The sequence below is a fragment of the Puntigrus tetrazona genome, chromosome 21, assembly GCF_018831695.1.
Source record: "Puntigrus tetrazona isolate hp1 chromosome 21, ASM1883169v1, whole genome shotgun sequence".
Taxonomy (NCBI): domain Eukaryota; kingdom Metazoa; phylum Chordata; class Actinopteri; order Cypriniformes; family Cyprinidae; genus Puntigrus; species Puntigrus tetrazona.
Genome location: NC_056719.1, coordinates 16,147,870 through 16,171,341, shown reverse-complemented (window position 1 = coordinate 16,171,341; position 23,472 = coordinate 16,147,870). Strand labels below are relative to the sequence as shown.

General features: G+C 38.8%; 2 pseudogenes; both read left to right on the top strand.

The window, feature by feature from the left end:
* LOC122326029 overlaps nucleotides 1-16,983 on the top strand; it is a 32,776-nt pseudogene extending 15,793 nt beyond the window's left edge.
* Nucleotides 16,984-18,790: 1,807 nt separating this feature from the next.
* LOC122326164 lies at nucleotides 18,791-22,479 on the top strand (annotated as a pseudogene).
* The last annotated feature ends 993 nt before the right edge of the window (nucleotides 22,480-23,472 follow it).

Below are 23,472 nucleotides of genomic sequence, written 5' to 3'. Positions count from 1 at the left end.
GCCTTAACCACTATGTGCTTACATTAAAAAAAAATAAGTGCAATGTACTTATTGTGTTCATACTATATTGCAAAACACTTTTAAGGGGAAATACAGGTAATGTTAGGTGGTATGTGTTGATTTTTAAAAATAAAAGTACATGCATGTATATAATAAGTGCATTGTATCAAATTGTTAATTTAAATGTAAGTACAGAGTAGTTAAGGCCACCTAACGTAAAGTGGGACTGCATGCTGTAAATAAAAACCCTTGCAAACACATACATGCTGGACTGAAGCATTTGTAAAATCTGTTTCGCAAATATTATATTTATTTGCATGCAGCAAATGCACCTCAAATGCTCACACCGTAGAGCCCTCTAACAGGTATTTATAGGTTGCCCACAAGAATATTCATAATGTATAATGTACACGTATTATCAAGTCTCGGTTCCTAAGTGTTTTGAGGTAGTCATCAAAACTTAAAATGCAGCTTTAATCTGTGTTATTTTGCAAATGGTTGAACATCTTTTTTTTGTGTGATCTTCAGCGGTCTGAATCTGGCTCCAGTAGCTCGATTGAGGAGCACGTGGGAGAAACTCCCTAGTAAGTATGAGAAACTCTTCCGGGACCTTCAGGACATCTTCGACCCATCGCGTAACATGGCCAAATACCGCAACATCCTGAGCAGCCAGAGCGTACAGCCTCCCATCATCCCTCTGTTTCCCGTGGTCAAGAAAGACCTCACCTTCCTGCACGAAGGTCAGTGGATCAAGTTCGCCTTCTTCAGTATAACAAAGCAGCTTGCTTTTAAATTGTAGTTTGTATCTCATTACAGAATAAATAGTGAAAGTTGTAGCTCGTAAACTGCTTTTTAGATTACTTTTCGATCTGTTTTTAACTTAAAAAAATTGTACATCATCATGAAATAAAATGTATGAACCTCTGTGGGTTGGTGAGTTGATTAAAAAGCTAACAATTAAGTTATAAAAATATCCATTCAATATTATTTAGCCGCTTGAGCATTGCTTTTATTTGTTTCATGTCGGGTCACCATCATCAGAGAACTGTAAACCTGCTAATTGTTAAAGTATTGGAATATTTACTTCTTTAGAGACATTTTAAGGAGTTTTAAAGTTATTTTAAGGAGTCTGGTGTCTCATTTTTTTCTTGATGATCACGAAAGTAACTAAAATAAAAGTTGGTCATTTTATATTTACCTTTAGTAGCTGTTGATTCTGGAAGGCTGGGCAAAAATATTTCACACCCAGAAGACATTGGGCAGGTTTCTAACTTTTAATAAGCAGAATTATTATTGGTTTGCTAAATTGTCTCACACATGACATTTGAGAAGCAACAGTGCGCTCTGTGAAAAATATGTAGTCTTGTTATCTCTTAAAAAAAAAAACAACTAATCTGACTATAATCTGACTAATCTGACTATGATCTAATTACGAATACTTAAATTTTTGGATCCGTTCTAACCAGCTAGAAAAATACTTTGCACCATGTCGTTCTTGAATCTGTCCTTCATCTCTGATCTTTATCAGGTAACGATTCGATGTTGATGGCCTGGTGAATTTCGGTGTTACGAATGATCGCCAGGAGATACGAAACGTGGTGCGCATGACGGCAGCCAACATGGACCCGCGCTCATGTTCAGACAGAGGTGAAGATCGCAGACATCAACAGCACGAACAGAAACGCTTTTGTCTCTTAGTGATTCACTGTTGTTATGGGGAAAATCTGTGGGAAATCTTCGACTCGTAAGCGTTGCCATTTCCTGCATATGAGAAACGTCAGAAGGGCATTCAAAACAAAAGTCTAAAAATCTAAACCGCTACTCGTTTGAGCTGTTGAGAACATTTAAATGCTTAAGATTGCTTTAAAATGACTTAAGATTGCTGCGAGATCTAATGAAAAGCATGCAGATTGTGCCCAGAAATCTGTTATAAACCGATCAAACGGCATTGACAGAGAAAACCATAACTCATAACTCATTTCAGGGTTTGTTTGAGCTTCTGAAAGAGGGACATTCAAGCTCTTTTCAGTTACTTTGAGTGCTTCCAGCACGTTAAAGCTCCAAAATGATCCAATTTGAATGTTATTTTTAATGGGATGACCAAAATATACTGCGGCAAACAAAGACTTCCGTAAAAAAAAATATATATTAAAACATCAAATCACCATTATAACCTGTAGATGGCAGCAGAGGAGCAATTACTGCTTTATGAGTCTTTATAAACCAGTAATTGCTCAATTACTGTCATTATCATCATATATTACAGAATAATGACACATGTCTTACGTGTATATTTCACACACACACACACACACACACACACACACACACACTGGTCCAGTAGCTGTTTATGCAGACCGCTCACTTTTCACAGTCCAGTCAGATAAAACCACATCCTTTTTATGATAAAAAGATGTTTTTATTTAGACGTCACGCAGCAGATGTTTTCTCCTCTCTGATAGGATCAAGTTTAGTTGTTGTGGGTGGTGCTTTCTGTCTTGTCTGAGTGTTTCTCTCTCTCTGTTCACCTGGTTTCTGCCTCTCACGGGCTTTGCTTACAGGAAGAAGAGGTGGAAGAGTTTAGGGTAAGTGTGCTGCATGTCCTGAATGCGTCATGACCTTTAACCTGGACACGCAACTCCTGCGACTCTTCCTTCCTCTCTCTCATCTTCTCCTCTCGCTGATCTTCACGTAACAGATCGTGGTCATCGCTTTTGATGTATTTGTGTATTTTTGCGTTAATGGCACTGAACTGGTTGCATGGCTGCGCCACGCCGCTTGTAGTCATCGCTTGCTTAGAGCAGCAAGGTTTAATGTTCATATTCACTGATGAGCGGAGGGACTTTTACAAACAGAGCTCTGCAGATAAACACTACTGTTGGGAATCATTTCAATTTACACAAAATATGCTCAATGTTTGTTCAGAGCTTAAATAATTTTGAAAAAGGTCTCTATCACCAAGGCATTTATTTTATGAAAAGTGTTACTGTTAAGTATTATTAAATGCAATTGCAATTTTAAGTAACGTTAAAATTTTCATTTTCCTTCAGAAATCATTCTAATATGCTGATTTGCAGCTCAAGAAACATTTATTATGATTATTAATGTTGAAAACAGCTGCCGCCTGTTTTTGTGGAAATCGTGATGCATTTTATTTCAGGATTTTGAAAATATATATTTATAATTTGAAAAATTTTTATATATATTTTAGTGATGTCAAGCAAAAGTGTACTTAATATATGTTTATACTGTGTGTATTTATTATGTATATATAAATACAAACACATGCATGTATATATGACAAATATTTTATGTTTAAGATTTTAAATCAGAAAAATGCATGTACATGTAAATATTTATATATGCATATTAATATATATGCTTAAATTTATTATGTCCTTGCTGAATATATATATATATATATATATATATATATATATATATATATATATATATATATATATATATATATATATATATATATATATATATAAAATTTATTTAATTTTATATATATATATTGAATGTACACTAGCTGTTTCTGAAGATTAAAATTTTATATATATATATATATATATATATATATATATATATATATCAGCAAGTTTTATTTATTCGTGAAACCATTCCACTTTTTGTGGATGTTGCTATTTTTTCTGTTTGTGCCTGTCCTCCCGTTTATCAGTGAAGTCGCTTCACAGGAATGAAGCCTGGCGTGTCTGTCGCTGTTTTCCCTCACTCCTCGTGTGTTTCCTCAGGTCTCTGAGTCAGGCAGCACCAACTCAAACCTGCTGGACGTTCAGGCAGTCACAAGAAGCGTGTGAGGCGCAGCTCCCTGCTCAACGCCAAGAAGCTGTGCGCGAGGACGCCCAGATGGCGCCGCAAGGTGAAGCAGTACCTGGCCCACCTGGAGGTGGAGACGGACGAGGAGAAGTTTCAGATCATGTCTCTGCAGTGCGGCGGCCTACAGCACACGTGTGTACTCTGATATCTGTTTAGTTACTCAGCTTCTTACGTGAAAACAATTCTTCAAAGAAATGTGTGAGCTGGGGTTTTTGTCACTGTAGCCAGGGATGCGTCATGGTGATCACGCTACACGTAATATAACTAAATAAATATAACTATTAAAAAAAGAAATAAATAATAGCAAAATAGTATTATTGCATTTATTCTTTTTTATTATAAAAAAATAATAAATAATAGTAATATAGATTAAAATAAAAGATTTTATATTACAATTAAAAGTACAATGCAATTAGAATTTTCTATAATTTATTGCACTTCATACATATATATTTATTTTTTATTTATTTTTTATTTTATAAATTTTTTGGACCCTGTACCACAAAACCCGCCCTAAGATTAAATTTTTCAAAACATCTGGGAGCTATTAAATAAACTTTCAATTGATGTATGGTTTGTTAATGTGTTTTTGATACAAATACACCCCAGCGACTTTGGACTGGTGTTGTAAATAAAACGTGAATAATTTCCATGCTTAAAATGAGCGTACTGTACTATATTTTTATTTAAAAAAAACATTTGCATGCCTGACTATAGCCTAGCTTTCAAAGAAGGTATTTGGACTCTTAATAAATGTAGGTGACCACACACCCCGGCTGGACTTTCTTTTTTCATGCATGCTTTTCCATATGTAACGTCTGTGTGTTTTCCTGCAGTGTCTAAGAACCTGAGCGAGCGGCGCTCCACTAAATCCGACATGTCCCCGGTGTCCATGCGCTCCGGCGCGTCTTCAGCCAAGGCTCAGAACCGAGTGTCTCAGGTGCTGCAGGTTCCTCCCGTCAGCCTGTATCCTCTCCGCAAGAAGAGCCTCGCCAAAGACCTGTCCGCTGCCTTCGGTGCGTGACCCTTTTACATAACAACCAAAAAAAGGCATAACCTGAAGCGTATCGTTATTTGTCCTTTTCATAATAAGAGTCTGCAAAAATGAAGACTATAAAAACATTTACATTTTATTACTAATACAGCAAAGCATTTAATATACAAATGATTAATTTTAATACATACTATATTAAAACGTTATTTTTTATTTGGAATGCCATATACACTTTCTGAGTGTGACTAAGAGTCGCTGTTGTTTTTTATTATTATTTGTGCAATTTCAAAATCCGCCAGATCATCGCCATAATCTTTTTTTTTTCTGTTTACAAATATCCGTAAGTCTAAAATCACGACGGATGCGCTTTATAAGAAAAGTTACTTATGATATTAGATTAAATAAATAAATAAATAAACATGATTATGTGTCTTAATTACAAAATAAAAGTCACAAATGCATGTTGCTTGTCAAGTTAACGTATCTTGATTTAGGAATGCTTTTATATTTGTAATGGGGTTTTTTTTTTTTGGTGATAATGGCACCTCGTTCCTGTTCTATCTGCACTATAACTTTCAAGAAAAGTCGCAAAAATCTAACTAAATGAATGTGAAGCTGGTGGAGCTGGTGCGCACGTCTCCGCTTTCAGGAAGTGATGTGATGGTTTAGAGTACGGCTCCCTCTGCTGTCTGAACTGAGGCAGCGTCTTCTGTGCTTTTCAGCTCCCAACTCACCTCAGACGCTGAAGAAAGCAGCTGGCGCCGCCGATGAGCCGGGCTTCAAGAGACCCGAAGACACGGCCACCGTCTCGTCCCTGCACTCCAGTCCTACCATCTCCCCGCAGGGATCTCCTCGAAAGGGTACGATCAAATCAAACAAACACGCAGGCGCCCAGTTCCTGCGCTTCAAGAGCTGGTAGCTGTGTTTCACACGACATTTTAAAGTTATCAAAAGGATTTAAAATCAACGAAAGTAATAGTGTAACTATATTAACATCCATCTTTAGCTTGAGCTCCACGTGTCTTTTTGCTGTCGTAAAGTTAGAAAAAGAAAATGGATTTTATTGCAATATTTTAGGATAAACGATTACTGGAAACAATTGATGATCTAGAAATCATTATATTAGAAAAATCAGGCTTTTAGGGAACACTTAATCATCATTATATTGCATTGCTATATGTTTTGGCCATCAAACTAAACCTTAAGAAATTACTGGAGATACAGAGCTGATCTTTATGTCTTTTCAGCTGTGTTTTTATCCCTTTGACCAAATTCACTGTGTAAAAGGTAATCGAATCATTTGAAAGCTGAATATTAATAATTTGCTTTCCGTTATCGTATAGTTTGTTAGGAGTTTGCTGTGGCTGGACAGTATTTGGATATCTGAGAGTGCAAAAATCCAAAAACTTCCTTTGAATTTGGTTTTATTATGTAAAATTTTAATTTTTATATGTTACATGTACAGTGTGACATTTACAAAATATCTTTATAAAACTTTAAAAAAAAAAAAATAAATTTTGTTACATGTACAGTATGACATTTATAAAATATCTTTATAAAACTTTAAAAAATAAATAAATTTTTTGTTACATGTACAGTATGACATTTATAAAATATCTTTATAAAACTTAAAAATAATAATAATAATTTTGTTATATGTACAGTATGACATTTATAAAATATCTTTATAAAACTTTAAAAAAAAATAAAAAAATTTTTGTTACATGTACAGTATGACATTTACAAAATATCTTTATAATATCGTAATGATATCAATATCCTTTTTTGGCATGTATTTTTGGCCCATATAATTGGCTATTGTTTTAAAAATGCCTGCTTATGATTGTTTTTGTTCTCCAGGGTCACATATGAGCCGTAAAGACCTGATATATTAAATATGATAAGACCTTTTTTTTTAAAAAACGTTTAACTACAACTTCCCATGAAGTAAAGTTCTGCTCCATCTTCAGTGTTTCTGAACTGTCCCCGTCATCCTCTAGCAGCGGGCGGAGCTCCCAGACAGAACTGCGGTCAGCTGAATCTCTCGGGATCGTCCTCGTCTCTGGCCAGCGAGGTCTGCGGCAAGACGGCGGGCGGACGCTCGTACGGCATAGGTGGGGCTTTCCTTCAGAGACAGATCCTCAGGATGACCCGTCAGAGCGGCAGGCAGGAAGAGAGCAGACAGGGACAGGAAGAGACTCGCAAGTGCTTCGGGTCTCCCTTCAGACTCTCGAGGCAGGATGAGCGGCAGGCAGGCAGACACGGGAGGAGGAAAACCGTGTAGTTCAGAGCCTCTGGTCGCTGGTTCGCGGTCAGCCTGTGCTTGTGCGTGACTCGAGATGCTTGCGCTGCGTGTCGAATGCGAGATAGATTCTGGGTTTTGTTTTGCACAAAAGCAAAGTGTTATTGTTTGACGGAAGGTGAGTGAGACACGTCAGGATCAGCGGATGTTTTCGTGTGTCGTAGTTCTGCTTGTCTGTAATGATGTGAGCTTTTCAGCGGGGGGATAATAAAGGCCAGTGGTTCTGTGTGGTGCGCAGGCGTAAGAAAAACGGGGCACACTTCATATTAAGTGGGCTTAACTGCTACGTGCTTACATCAGAAAATAAGTACAGTGTGTTCTGCTGCTTTTGAGGTGGATACGGGCAGGTTTGAGTGTAAGAGATGGGTCTACAGTGTAATTACAGAAATTAATTACAGATGTACTTACGGTATTAAGTTCAATGTATACAGTAAGTGCATTGAACCGTTTAAATGCAAGTCTACCGTAGGTCACCTAATATGAAGTAAATGTAAAGCTAGTGTTAGTAATATTTTGAGATAAAGCAGCTTTGCTTTACTTGATCATGCAGACTTTTTGTTGTTGTTGTTTCTAGATAAATCGGGCTTTTGAGGAACATTTATTGATTCATTTCTCACTCATCGTTGTATTGCATTGCACAGCTTTTGAATCTCCGCTCACGTCCGAGTGCTGTTCTTGTCTCCTCTCTCTCTCTCTCTCTCTCTCTCTCTCTCTCGTAGGTTACGCTCTCTTGCCCGCTGGCAGATCTGACCTCTCCGACTCCAGCGAGATCTCGTCCCGCTCCAGCATTGTCAGTAACGGCCTCCGTGGACTCAGTGCCCGCAGCACCCGCCGTCCAGCGTCTCGCCTGACACGCGACGCAAACGCTCGGCCGACTGCAGTCAGCCTGGACCCAGGTAGAGTATCCCACAACACCTCAGAGGGCCTCGGGCTTCGGCTGGATTCGTGTCTGTGCTGTAATGAGATAGAGTAGACATTCTCAGGGTTTCATTTAAAAGGCTTGCATTAGGTTTAAGGCAGTAGGCTTCAAATATTAACAAGTGCATGGCATTAAATGTTGCATGCACTGTAAAAACGACTATCTCAGTATTTTTGTCTTGTCTTCCAATACAACATCCTTAAATCAAGATATATTTTCTTGAGATGCAGTTAGAAGATAATTCTTGTTCTCTGAGAAATTTAACAAAATAAAGTGAATGTATGGTTTACCTTTAATTAAGTAGATTTTAAGTAGAATTATTGGTTCATGTTTTAATGGAATCGTGACTTCACTTCGCTCAATTATTTAATATAATGTAAATATTTATATATATATATATATATATATATATATATATATATATATATATATATATATATATATATATATGAATATTTATATATGTAATATGTAATATATTTATATTTAAATAATAAATAAAATAAATTGGGAATCTGAGAATGCAGAAAAATAATATAAATATTGGGAAAACCAGCTTTAAAGTTGTCCAAATTACGTTGTCTGCAATGCATATTACTAATGAAAAAATATTTTTAATATATTTACAGTAGGAAAGGTAAAAATATCTTCATGGAACACAATCTTTACTTAATATCCTAATGATTTTTGAAGTAAAATAAAAATCTTGACCCATGTATATTACCCCAATAACTTAAGACTGGTTTTATGCTCCAGGGTTACATATATTATGTGAAAAGAAAACTTTTAGTTGTGATTAATGCCGTTAGTTTTTCAATTGTGCACAATTTTCCGTAGTTGAATGCAAAAGTTTGTTTAGTCGCTGTGTTTTTCTTTCATCTCAGTTCATCTTGGTGCGACACCCGCGCGAGGGAGTCCGGCTTCACGTTCTCCAGCAGCGCCGAGGAGCTGATTTGTCCCGAGCAAATGTCCGTCTCTGAGCTGGCCGACAGCGGCGCGGGAGCTGGACCTCCTGCTCTAGTAACTCTCACGACAACCTCCAGACCCTTCCGGCCTGCTCAACCACCGCCACACGCCCATGGGGCGGCCCCATCGCCGAGGTGGAGATCGGCCGAGTTTGCCCGAGGACAGCTGCTCCAGAGACGGATCCGAGCTCAGTCAGTCCAGACAGAGCTGGACGTCCTCCAGCTCCCTGTCGGACACCTACGAGGGCAGCTACGGCACCGTCAAACGCAAGACGCAAGATCAGCAAAGCACAGACGCCGCGCACAAGACGGTCACGTCCAGCACAGAGAAGGGACTGATAGGTGAGCTCCGGCCCTGTGCGTGTGACACCAGCAGCTTGCACCGATGATAAACGTGCAGCTCTTCTGGCTTCGCTTGTGTCTTGATGCCTCTAGGACACTTATATCAGTAGAACGATTCACCCGGGACGTCCTGTGCTTCACACAAATAGGGCACAAACTGGTGACCAAGTCAAATATGTGGCGCTTTCGGGCAAAATTGTAAAAAAATTAATGAATATTAATGTTTTCATATTAGGGCTGTGTTTTTAAAGTGTAGCCTGCTCAAATATATATATATATATATATATATATATATATATATATATATATATATATATATAAATTTAATTAATACTTTATATTATATAATATAATATTGTTATTATTTTTTAGACTTTTTTGTTATTAACATTATATTTATTATTAAATTGCCCTTAATATGGATTTTGAAAGGATTATATCATAGGAGCCCCAAAAAACAAACACTCGTTTTCTTATAATATGCATTTACTTTTAACTTGTTTGTTCAACGACTCCCAAACGATTTCTTTGAACGATTCATTTTTCCAAACGCCTCCAGTGATTGGTCCGTTGTATTTAAAGCCGTGTTTGTGAGCTTTCATCTAGTGGCGAAGAACGAACCTGCGTTTTCATTCAGAACCAACATGAAAAGATCGACGAGTGGGTTTAACTTTGGACGTCAACATGAAGCGGCTCGGGACTCGTTTTAAAAACGACTCTTTTGAGTGACTCAGAGCCGACAATAACTTCACACGCGGTGCGCGTTCAGATTTAAATCTTTGCAGGATGGTATCATTCACTTAAAGCTGCGTTACACACCGCATGAAAGATCATTTTCAAAAATCCATGATAGGGGTGCTTTTTAACGAATTCTTAATCAGTTGTCACAGGCGAATGATTAATTAACGATTCGGTTAACGGTTGCAAACGAGACTGACCAGTTACTATCTCCGAACTGTGCCCGGTTTGTGTCAAGCGAGGGTTAATGCAGATCTGTGTTGTGATTGGTGCAGCTGTGTCAGTGTCTTAGTGAACGTCTTTTTGATTTACGTACCCCTTTTCATTCATTAATGTTTGCTTTGTGTCTGTGTATGTGTGTCCGTGTGTGTTTTGTTTCTTTCTGTGCCCCCTCCCCTTCATCACCTCACTTCCTGCACCTCTCCGCCTGCTTCCTGCCAGTGTACTGTGTAACGTCACCCTGCAAAGACGATAGGTTCAAAGCGCCGCCCCCGACCCCGCCGGGCTACCAGGGCCTGACGCTGGGCGACGCGCAGGACGGAGGATCCTCGCGGCCGAGCCACGTAAAGCCGCCCGAGTATAGCGTGGCCTTGCAGAGGTGCAAGCTGCGACACAGCCTGGCCGAGCCCTGCCTGTCCAGACCGCCCAGTGTTACTCTCCATTCTCACGCTGATAGTGAGGAGGGTATGTGGTCGAACCCTGCCGGCCAGAGAAACGCGTCCGGCTCGCATTTCACCCCTCAGTCCCAGCAACTCAATGGTATTTTATGCGACGAAAACACGATTTTTCTTTGACTGCATTGCCCTAGATCTGTGACCCTGGACCACAAAACCGGTCATAAGTGTCTGTTTTTTTCAAACTGAATCGCGTAAATCATCTGAAAGCTGAATAAATTAAGTTTTCCGTTGATGGATGTTTGGTTTGCTGGGGTAGGATAATATTTGGCCGAGATGCAACTATTTGAAAAATCTCAATAGCAGTGCATATAACTAAGTAAGGATTACTTTTTCATATATTTATGGTGGGAAATGTACTAAATATCTTCATGCAACATGGTCTTTATTTAATATCGTAATGATTTTTGGCATAAAAAAAGTGTATAACTTTGACCCAGACAAATATATACCCTAGCGACCTAAGGTTTTATGCTACAGGGTCACATAGAAAGGCAGGACACTACATTTGTTTCTCATGCATTGATCAGTTTTTTGGATTTTGGGCTATTAGCTTTTTTATCGTGTTGTTTCATGCAAATGGAAACTCTTTTAACTCTTTCTCCACCAGTGTTTTTTTTTTTTTTTTTTGGCGGCTTTTTTGATCTTTTTCTTAAAACTTTCATGGACCCCAGAAGATTTAGTTGTATTGAATGCAAGAAAGAACAGGTCCTCTACAAGATACAAGCTCTTAATTGTAAAAAACTTGTGGTACCTTCATGCATTTTTTTTACTTTTAAGTGTAAATAGCATCCATCGCTAAGAAAGTCCAAATAGTTATAGATTCTATTTAAACTGTTAAAATAGCAGGTTTTTATGCGCTTATTGCAAAAAGTGGCAATTATCTGCACCTCAGTATTGCAGTACGCTATAAAACGGTATGTAATAATAACGTATTGAGTGTAAATTATTAAATGGATGCCACCTTATTTGGACTGTTTGCACTAAATAGACACTCAGATCACATTGTTGTCAAAGATTAGGTCTGGATCAGATTCAGAACGATGACAAAACACAGATGGAGTCATGGATGTGTAAATTAGCATCATTCATCATTTTGCAAAGTGAAAGTGGAGAAGGTAGCCTGAGCTGAAGTGATTGGCTGGAAGTGGGGCTAATTTGCATATTCGTGACTAAATGAGGTAAGGGTGCAGAGTAACGTTCAAAAAATGTAAATTTGACATCTTTAACATACCTCTATTTCCTTCAGCGGTACTTCTGTTATTATTTTGAAAGTTTTGTTCATATATTATTCACCTACTGCAGCGATATAGAAATGCTTTACAGTGTAAGGGGCCTTTGCATCTACAAACGCACTCAGGAATGGGTTTTAAGTGGCATTTAAACGTTTTTTACATGCGAGATGCTGCAAAAGATGCAAGACAGTCATGCACGTCCATCTAGAGCATGAACATACAAAAGCTATGGAAAAAAGGACATTCTGCGTGAACGAAACGCACAGAGCCGTTCCAGTCCGGCTGAAAGAAGCGCTCGTTGTAGAAAACAGACTTGGGTGTGTACTTACATCGGGGTGAAATGTGGCCTGGTCGTGTTTTGCTTGTAAATGGCTTTGCTGTGGAGTCGGTGTTGATGAAGCGTTCAGCGCAGATGCTTTCGGCTCACTTCCTGTGCCTGTCCCGTGTGTTTCAGATGAGCAGGTCTCTGCCGTCTGATTGGACGCCGGACACTCCAGGTCACGCCGGAGACTCTTCGGGTCTTTGGGGTCGCACCCTCGATCATCGAGACGGACGTCTTCGAAGCCGCCGACATCTCTCCAAACGCTTCCTTCAGCCGACGTCTTGTTTTCACGCACCTCTCGCATCCGGCACGCGTCGACACACCTCCACGGTACTCCTCTGGTTTGTCTGCGGAGCCGAACGGGCTCTCGCTTTCAGCACCTGGCGTGTTTACACACATTCTCGGTTTACAGCGTTTCTTCTGCCTGCTTTTTTTTTTGTACGCAATAAGGACGATGCGTCGTCTGATTTGTACAGTCTCAGCTATTGGACTTGCTGCTCCTGTCGTTGTACATAGTGAGCGAGATCGATACCGCTTGTCAAGGGAAAATATATTTATATGCTAGATGTGCATTTTCATTCCTTGTTAGCTCATGCTCTTTGAACGGGACGTTTTGTATAGAATGCAAATGGTTTAATAGTCGTTGCTCTCCGTAAGCAGATAAATACATTTGTACATGAACTTAACCTTAGATGTATAGGTAGGGCTGGGCGATATGGCAAAAAAAATTATCACGATAATTTTTTCCTTATCAGTCGATATCGATAATTATCACGATAAATGTCAAATCTTTATATCTAGCGATTTTAAAGGCAGGTTTTTTCTCCTGAATAAAAGAAAAACCAGACAATTAATTATTATTTATAGTTTATTGTCAGAACATGACAAATAATTTTCAAACAATGATCAATTGAGGTAGATACAGATTTGAATATTACTAGTTACATCAACATCAATAGAATAATATTATTAATATTAATAGAATATATAAAAACGTTTTTATAAAAAATAAGAACTGTAAAATTATACAACATTTGTAACATGGCTCTGACTGTAAATGTAGAGTTAAAGTGATTAAGTATATTTATCTTCCAACAAAAATGAGAATAGACAAATCTTTTCAGCATGCCAATCCCTTTGTGCAGCTGATTTAACACATTTTGTAAAATGTTTGAGCTGTCTGACAATATAAATAAAAAAAATAATAAACAAAAGAACAATCTTAACCATTTTTCAGCATTTACTGCTCAAGTTTTCAACAGCCAAAGACATTTCCCTACAAGTTACGTGCAAGAAAGACAAGTCTGTCTACAGTCTCAGGTTTTAAAGCTGCTCTATGACAGGTCACAATGTTTCCTCCAGTACTAAAAAGCCTCTCGGAAGGGAGCTGGTAGCAGGGATACACAAGTAACATGCCTTGCTAGTTGGCTTACTTTTGGAAATTTTTTGTCATACATCTTCCACCAATCCAGGGGTTCTGTTTCACTGTCTGCATCTGGAGCCATGAGGTAGTGCTCCAGCTCCATCTCCACTACCTGCATGTCAGTGAGTCCTGTGTTGCTGGGGGATGGCCTCTTAAAAAAACTGCCAAGTGACTTCCTCTGCTTCTTGGCAGGAACAGCTGCAGCAGCTCCCCCCTCTGCCTCCATTTCTTCTGTTCTGTATGAAGCCTGTGAAGTGGATGGACCTTGGTCTCCTTCCATATTCAGAATCTCAGAAACTGCTCTTTGTTTGATTCCCTCAATTTTCTCTGGCCTGATATATTGAGTCTTGAAGCGCGGATCAACCAAGGATGCCATATCAAGCAGTTCATCTGTTATCTCCTCATCATACTTCTCACTGAGATAGTCTATGACTACTGTCTTTATGTCCTTTGTGAGCTGTGTGTCATCATCAGAATGTTTCAGGACCTCTGTTTTGAAGAGGTGCAGCACAGGCTTAAGGTAGGACACACTCACATAAGATTCACCAGACAGTGAATCTGTGAACTCAAGAAGTGGTTTCAAGCCCTCATTTATTGACTCCAAAACGTCAATGTCCTGCCAGGTAGGCACCAAGTGTCTGGTTTTCTTGTCAGCAGTGAGTACCTGACTGATAGCCTTGTGCTGTTCAATCACCCTGGCCACCATCTTTTGACGTGAGCCCCACCTGGTAGGTGATTCTGTCACCATCTTGTGTCTGGGCAGTTTAAGTTCTTCCTGAGCAGTCACAAGGTCTCTTTTCTTTTTCAAGAGAGAAAGAGAAGGCAGCCACTACTTTTTACACAGCACGACAGCTCGTTCCACTCTCTTGTCCTTCCCGCTTTCTCTGAGGAAGGAATGGAAATAGATACTTACTTTGTCTTTTTCAACACAATATTTTTTCAAATGTATCCACAATATGTAAAGAAAAATATATATAATATACTGTAGCAACAATTGAGCAGCACAAGGCCATCAGCACTATATAAATTAGCTTTTTATATCAGCATCATTACTACTACTACTCCACATTAAATATTTAGGCTAAATTATGCATTTCAGTTTTAAATATGGCTTCTTTCTTGTAATCATTAACATTTAAGAACACATCAATAATACAACTGGGGCTGCAACTAACAATTATTCTAATAATCGATTAGTCAGTCAATTATTTTTGGTTAATCGATCAATTGGATAAAAACAAAAAACAATTAAAGCATTAATTTTTTATTCAAACAGAACTAAAATCTTTAGAAAGTGCACTCCAAAAAAAGAATTTAAAGCATCTCAAACAGAAGTTTTAAGCATCTCTTAATTTTCTCATGCCATTTTTTCTTGTCTAGTAATCTTGATTTAAGATTTTTTTTAATATATTTGGACTGGAAACGAGACAAAATTACTAAGTAAAAAAAGCTTTTTTGCAGTGTAGGAGTGAATTTTTTAGGCGACCGTAATTTTAGAACGTTCACCTTTAATGTTTCCATGGCTACGCGTCATGTTTGTCACGTGACACACGCAGCCACAATAACGCTGTATGACAGATGTATCCCTTTTATTTTATTTTTCCGTTTAATTCAAAAATTTTAACACACAACGCAAGATTCAGCACGTAAATTCATAAGTTAACGTTACTCCCAAAAAGTTACTACTTTTAGTAATCAATTTTAATCGATTTAATCGATTCGTTGTTGCAGCCCTAAATACAATATTGATTTAAAATTCATCATCATTATTATTATTTCTATAACTTTTTGTTATTAGATGGAATACGGAGACTAATGCTTACCAATAGCCAAGTGTAGTCGATGTCCAAAACACTGAAGTCGTGTCCATTTATTGAGCGATGCAGCTTTTACCATGTTTGCACCACTATCAGTTGTGATACATACTTGTCTGGTTTCACTCAGCCCCCAGAGGTGAGTGCTTCAGTCATTCAGCTGGGCAATAACTTCACCTGTATGATCTTCAGGACAATAAGCTGTTTGAAGGCATTTGCTCTGAAGATTCCAGTCTTCGCTCTATAAAATGAACTGTAAGGCTCAGATAAGGCTCCGATGTGCGACTGGACCATATATCCGAGTAGTAGCGAAGAATTGTACATTTTGCAGATGCCGCTCTACCGTCTCCTACACTCAGTATATAGCCGTGGAAGCGCTGTCTGCGAAATGTTTTCGGCCCGGTAGTTCGTATCTGGGGTCAAGAACGTGGATAAGATTCTTAAATCCTTCATTTTCGACAAGACTAATGGGAAGCATGTCTTTGCAAATGCAATATGCAACTGCTTTTGTGATGTCTCCATGTCTTTTGTTTTTTCTCATAAGGCACGGCTTTGAAAATGACGACATGAGACTCTGCTGGGTAGTTGCGCTGATGCTTGTAGATGGTCCACGACGTTTACCAACACTTGTTTGGGTCTGTAATTTCTTTGCATCTTCGTATTCTGAAGGGTGACGTTGTTTTAAATGATGAAAGAGGTTTGTGGTGTTGCCTGTTTTTGATGGCACGAGTCGTCTGCACAGTTTGCAGTGCACGTCGCTCTGTTTTGTGTCGGATTGCAAAAAACCAAAATAGCTCCAGACTACTGAAGTTGAGTGACCTTTCTTGTCAACTAAGTCTGTGACCTGCGAGCTAGTCGTGGACGGTGCATTTTCTTCACTGTCGCTCATTTTTCTTACTCCTCCAACACGTGCAACTGACACTGTATGGCTGTATAGTACTAACACTGCGTGTGGCATCCAGAAGCGCAGGCTGCAAAATGCGTGCGCAGCGTTACGTATAGTGCGTAAACATTATCGAGCGCTTATCGAACTGTCATTATCGTGTTATCGAGAAAATTTATATCGTGAAAATTATCGTTATCGAATTATCGCCCAGCCCTATGTATAGGGTTGAAATGAAACAAATAAATGTATTATATTAAGGGACATAAACTGGAGTATTACATTTTTATCATTTACTTTACCTGATGCTTTTCTTCTTGTTATTTTTAGTAACGTGTTGTTTTGCTATGAACAGCATTTTGATTGTATTAATGGAATAAGCATAAAGGGTTTTTTTACTGTATGTTTCGTTGTAAATGAATGTTTCCGATCATGTACAGCTGAGAAGAGAGTCCACTATATAAACTGTATTTTCACTATTTTGTTGAAATAAATCTGGGGTTGTGGCTGCTCCTGTTACCGGGCAGAAGTTACTTGTTGTCTGTTTGGAATGTCGAAGGGCTCTGTGTTACTGGATCGATTGATCCAACGTCAACACAGCTAAGCAACTTTTGACCTTAGAACACTTAGAATAGTTTCATTATTAATGGACAAATTTAAATGATCCTCCGTTACGGTTGTGCTGGAGTTAGAGCATTTAAAATGATCCAAAATCAATATTTGAGAAAGCACACAACCAGCCAGTGATCAAAACTGTCTCGATTCAAAACGATTAGCTTGTAAAAAAATTTTTTTTTTTTTTTTTTTGAGAGTTTTCGGGAAATTCGAGCACGTCACCGCGTCATTACGTCACGTGTGTAAACACAAAGATTGATTTCCGGCTCGCCTCGTTCTCCTGAGGACCCTAGCCGGTTGTAGCCTCTTCTTACAGAAGCCGGAATTATTAAATGTCAAGAAAATTATTTTGACGGCAGACTGTAATCCAGAAAGGGTTATACGAAACGATTCGGGATTACACAATATCTGTGTCGTAAAGAAACCCAGCACAAAGGGAACATAATTAGCCTTTTAGGTTAAAAGAATTTCTTAAATTAAACTACATAATTAAAAACTCTGGCTCATTAACATAACTATCACAAGGTGAGTGATGAGCGCTGAAACAATTAGATTACAACAGGGTCTGAATCCAATTTAAATACTGTGTGTAAAGTGATTCAGGTGAGCGCGTGATCTGTGACGAGCGGTGCAAGGGATGATGGGAAATGCAGTCCAGGTCGAAGATCGCAACATTCTGTGTGGCGCGAGTAAAATGAAAGACCATGCCCCTCATTAACGTGGATTTATGGTAATATTACTAATAATAATTGTACAGTAAATAAAGCTACAAGCAGCAATTAAGCAATTTAATCATTTTTGAATCGTACACATTTTGGACTGACTAAAATACTGCCCCACTTTTCAAAACCATGTTTCCTGAAGTGGAACGATAGGAAATTTGATATAATATAATATAAAATATATAGTTTGTACATACAAAATTATACTGTATTTTGATCAAGCATGTCATAAGCACATTGGACCAAAAAATAGCAGGATTGTTTTGTTTAAAATTAATTTTCACGCAATGTGCTTCCTTTTAGATGATGGCTCCGCCCTCAGATATGATTGGACATTTGAGAGGTCATGTGATTTTGATTACACGACACCACAGCATTGGCTAACAAATATTTTTACTGGCATTCATGTATTTATGGGGGCGACAATAACCGTGGAATAGAAGTTGTCTTAAGACAAGAACACTTTTAGTTATCAATGTGATGAATAAATATTTCCGTTTATTGAGCGCAAGCTTTTCCCGTATCCCAAGCTTGCCTGCTGCTCTGGTGACTTCATGTGTTCATGAGTTGTCAAATTTATGAAAATAAATCTAGGAATTACTGGATTTCAAATCATTAAGGTTTGAGGCATTAAAAGCTGTTTTATGGATGGTAACTAATATTATTTAAAAAATGTTTTAATAAAAATAAATTTCACCAGCACAGGCCACGCAAACCAAAAAATCAGATTTTCTAGCTAGAGCCTTTTTGTTTGCATATATCATTCCCTGTTTTACACATCATACATTTCCATGCTATCCAATCCCGTAGCATCTCCCTTCCTTCTGTATTTTCTGTTTGCAGCGTAGGCTATAAGGCCGTGTCCAGTCACATGCTAACCCGTATAGTTCACTCTTACTGAAAAACACCTTCCTTGTGTAATTGCCTCGCTCCTCCTACTTTATTAAGTGAAAGCAAACGTTGCTGGCAGCACTGCCACAACACGGAGAGAGAAAAGTGCACAGAAACGGAGAAAACATGGAAGACGTATCTAGAAAACATGCAAGTGAACGTTCAGGTCAGTTAAACAAAATATGCTTACATCGAACCGAAAAAGACATTTTGTGTGAAGAAACACTTCCGTATTGGTAGTTTACACACAGAAATAGTTGAACTAGTTTTACACTGCCACGGCTACATTAAAGGTAAACACTGGAAGAAAAAGTGCGGCGTTTGACTTTTCTCCTTTTCCACTGTCCACCATCTTACATTTAAAAAATAAAATGAGTTCTGGGTGAAATCTTTTCTCTATTGGCAATAATTTGTTGGCTGTTCAGCATCAGATCAGTAAGATATACTCTCAGCGAAAGTATTTAAAAGGTCAGTTTATTTATTTTTATTTTTATTTAAATTTGTATTTAGACAGACTCACACATGATGATATGGGTTAATGCATGCAGTGACAAACTCCTGAATCATCTTGACCTCACTTGTACGTTAGTTATGTAGTATTTGTAACATTACCACATGATAATAAAAGAAGGGTCTGTGCATTATAATTATTGCTGTGCAGAGTGTTCTAACATTACTGGTATTCAACAAATACATAAATAAGTGAATGCATTACATAGCTCCTGTGGATGTAAAAGCATTAAATGAGCACGCTTTATTATTCGTTTAATAATTCTTTATTTATTCTTGAGAAGCACACCGTAAAATGTTCTCAAACACAAGAACAAGGAAATAACCGAACGTACGTTCCTTCACCGGCCAGAAATGCACTTTATTTCTTTGCTTAAAGTAAAGTATCTTGAATGTACTCTTAGTTTGTGATAAATTATCCAATTTTAAATAGTCATATAGAAAGAAAGAAATACTTCTCATTGGTCAGCTAAACAAAGGTCACAAAAGAGTTTCTGTTGCTCGCAAATATCAAAACTTGTCGATCTTAAAAATACGGCGTGGTCGAAAAGGCAAGGCCCGAATACCGGCAAACAGGAAAAACCAAGGGTGAGAGAGACTTGTAGTCAACAGGCAATAGTCCAGGGTCAAAATCCAAGAGGGCAATCAGGAACCTGAGGGCAAAACAGGAACAAACAACTAATGCGCTGTTAACATGTGAATATGGGCCCTGAAATGCATTTCGGTCAGCTAATCAAACTGACATGACGTCTTTCGCAGGGTCGGAGGAAACAAGAGATTCAGAGGATCTGAGGATCGTGTTACTGGGACTCTGTGGAGCAGGAAAGAGAGCGACAGCAAACATAATACTGGGCCGAGAGGCATTTAAAGAGAGCGGGAGCAGAGAGAGCGAGATGCAGCGAGGGGAAGTCGAAAACAGAAACGTCTCCATCATCGACACGCCAGGACTCTTCAGCACTCAGCTGACCGATGAAGAGCTAGGGGAGCAGATGAAGAAGAGCCTGCGTCTCTCCGACCAGTCCTCACGCTGTTCCTGCTCGTCGTCCACCCGGAGACCTTCAGAGAGGAGCGGAGGAGCGTGGTGGAGCGAATTCAGAAGATCTTTGGAGCACGAGTGGTGAAGTTCACAATGGCGCTGTTTATCACAACTGAAACCGATATCAACGAGAGCGGAAACATTAAAGAGCTGCTGGAAAGCTTTGAGCGAAGGTTTCATACGATAAACGGCAAAAATAAACGCGATCCTTACCAGATCGCAGCGCTCTTAAAGAGCATTGACGAGATGGTGAAGAGCAATGGAGGACAAAACTATAGCGAGGAGATCTTCCTAAAGAACGAGGCAATCGAAGAAGAAAAAAGACTGATGGAGATGGCCAGAAAAAGTTTGGACTCAAAAGTTGGTAAATATTATTAGATTTTTTCCCGTTATATCTGAAAGATAATGAAAGGTCATGGACTGTGGTATATAATTCCATGACTTTTCAAGTATTAGATATACACTTTTTAAATGAGGTGTCCTCATACATTATGCACTTTTTTTTTTTTTCAAAACGATGCTAACCCAGGTTTTTCTCATGAAAAAAGATTTGAAATTATGTTCAAACCTATTTAATACATTTTTTTCTGTCATATTTAATCTTCTTGAGGAGTAGAGGCCCAACAGTAAGCAAACGCAAAGTTGTTACCATTTTTTTTCTTTACCGCAAAGTTGTTACCGTTTTTTTTCTTTACCGCAAAGTTGTTAACGTTTTTTTTCTTCACTGCAAAGTTGTTACCGTTTTTTTTCTTTACCGCAAAGTTGTTAACGTTTTTTTCTTTACTGCAAAGTTGTTACCGTTTTTTTTCTTTACCGCAAAGTTGTTAACGTTTTTTTCTTCACTGCAAAGTTGTTATCGTTTTTTTCTTTACCGCAAAGTTGTTAACATTTTTTCTTTACACGCAAAGTTGTTAACGTTTTTTCTTTACCGCAAAGTTATTACCGTTTTTTTCTTTACCGCAGTTATTAACGCGTTTTTTCTTTACCGCAAAGTTGTTAACGTTTTTTTTCTTTACCGCAAAGTTGTTAACGTTTTTTTTCTTTACCGCAAAGTTTGTTAATGTTTTTTTTCTTTACTGCAAAGTTGTTAACGTTTTTTTTCTTTACCGAAAAGTTGTTACCGTTTTTTCTTTACCGCAAAGTTGTTAACGTTTTTTCTTTACACGCAAAGTTGTTAACGTTTTTTTCTTTACTGCAAAGTTGTTACCGCTTTTTTCTTTACCGCAAAGTTGTTAACATTTTTTTTTTTTTACCGCAAAGTTGTTACCATTTTTTAATTAACATCTTAAATTCCTCCGTCTTCCTCAGATTTCAGGATTGTACTGCTGGGTAAAACTGCATCAGGAAAGAGTTCAGCAGGAAACACCATCTTCGGTGACGTGGTGTTTAAGAGTGGCATGTCCTCCAACTCCATCACTAGACGTTGTCAAATGCATCTGTCAGCGAACATCTCGGTGGTCGACACCCCGGGGCTGTTCGATACGTCTACGAGTCCAGAACAGCTGAAAGCCGAAGTGATGAAGTGCGTGTACATGTCCGCTCCTGGTCCTCACGTATTTCTGCTGGTCATGAGGCTGGACGTGAGATACACAGCCGAGGAGAAAAACACGGTGAAATGGATTCGGGAGAACTTTGGAGAAGAAGCTACTCGATACACAATCATTCTGTTCACCAGAGGAGATCAGCTGGAGGAAACTGATGTAGAAGCGTACATCAGTGAAAACAATGATCTCAAGGCTCTCGGTAACGAGTGCGGTGACAGGTTTCACTCGTTCAACAACAGAGACTCGAAGAACCGCTCTCAGGTCGCCGAGCTGCTGAAGAAGATTGAGAAGATGGTGCTGGAGAACGGAGGACGGCACTACACTAATGAGATGTATAGAAAAGCCCAGGAAGTAATTGAACGGGAGGCTCGGAATCAGAGAACTAAAGGTTACACTAAAACAGCACTAACGCTAATAGGAGGAGGAGTAGTAGGAGCAGCGGGAGCGGCGATGGTAGCAGCGGCGGGAGGACCGGGAGCGGTAGCAGGAGCGGTGAGCAGCAGGACGAGCAGCAGTAGGAGCAGGAGCAGCAGTCATGGGATTAGTGAAGGCACGCTTCGGACTGTAAAGAAAAGAAAAGTGGGTGAGGAGCACATCACGTTTAAGGCCTTGCTTGTGGTGCTTTACACAGTTCTCCCGCTTCGTTCCTGTCGAATCTCTATCCTTTCCAAATAAACGTCACAAATATTAATGTGCTCTAAATATCAGTGCAGCGCATGCAGATTTAATAAAGGTAGTAAAGGACTTGTCGGTAAATCTATTGCAAGCACGTTTTTGTTAAGGTTTCTTTTTTGTCGTTGTATTGAAGTTCATTTGTCATTGCAATCCTAAAAGGCTTTAACCGTTCCTGGTTCCTGTTACCTTCGTCTTCTGCTTTGTAATACAGCTATATTAGAGAAGTGTACAGTTTAGGACACGATCAGAACGACTGTGCTGTGAAGACACGTGACACACTATACTAAAAATACTAAAATTATACTATTATCACCGCACCAACAAGCGTGAAAAATTCCCCACATGTTAGCATTAGCATGGTCCGTGTAACGTCCCATAAAACAGTTCTCTAAATGCACAGAAACAAAAAATAAAATAATACTAATCTATTGTCATCAGTGTTGACATAGCTTTTTAAATATGATAATGTAATATTGCAGGTGAAGTTCTCTGTGTTAACGCCATGCCATGTGAACTGGGAAGTACAGTTCGATGCTTTGGCTTCTTCGGCTGTTTCTAACACTCAGCAGGTTAATTGCTGTAGAAAGCAGGAAGCTGCGCTCATTTAAAGGATCAGAGCTCATCCATTACCAGACGCGATCAATAATGAACCTGGTTCTCAGAGAACAGCAGCTCGGGTCCCGATGTGAAATCAAGCCATGGCTTATTTAACGATTCTCTATCATTGATCGGCTCAGGACAAGAGACGTGTCGGCGTCTGAATATTCAGCAGCACGTTCAAAGCCCCGCCGAGTTGACAGAGAATATTTAAGGCCATTAAATGGGTGTGTTTTTTTCCACCTCGTCTGCTTCCTCCAGGCCTCCACGACCGAGTCTTCTGGAAATTATTCCAAAGCTGCATTATAGATCACAAGAGCAGCTCTCCGAGTCCAGACAGAGCAGAATTAAAGGAAGAAGCGCTTCCCAAGTTAATTGCGTGTCGTGTTCGAATTTCATACATTTCTTCAAGATCTCTTTGCCTTCTA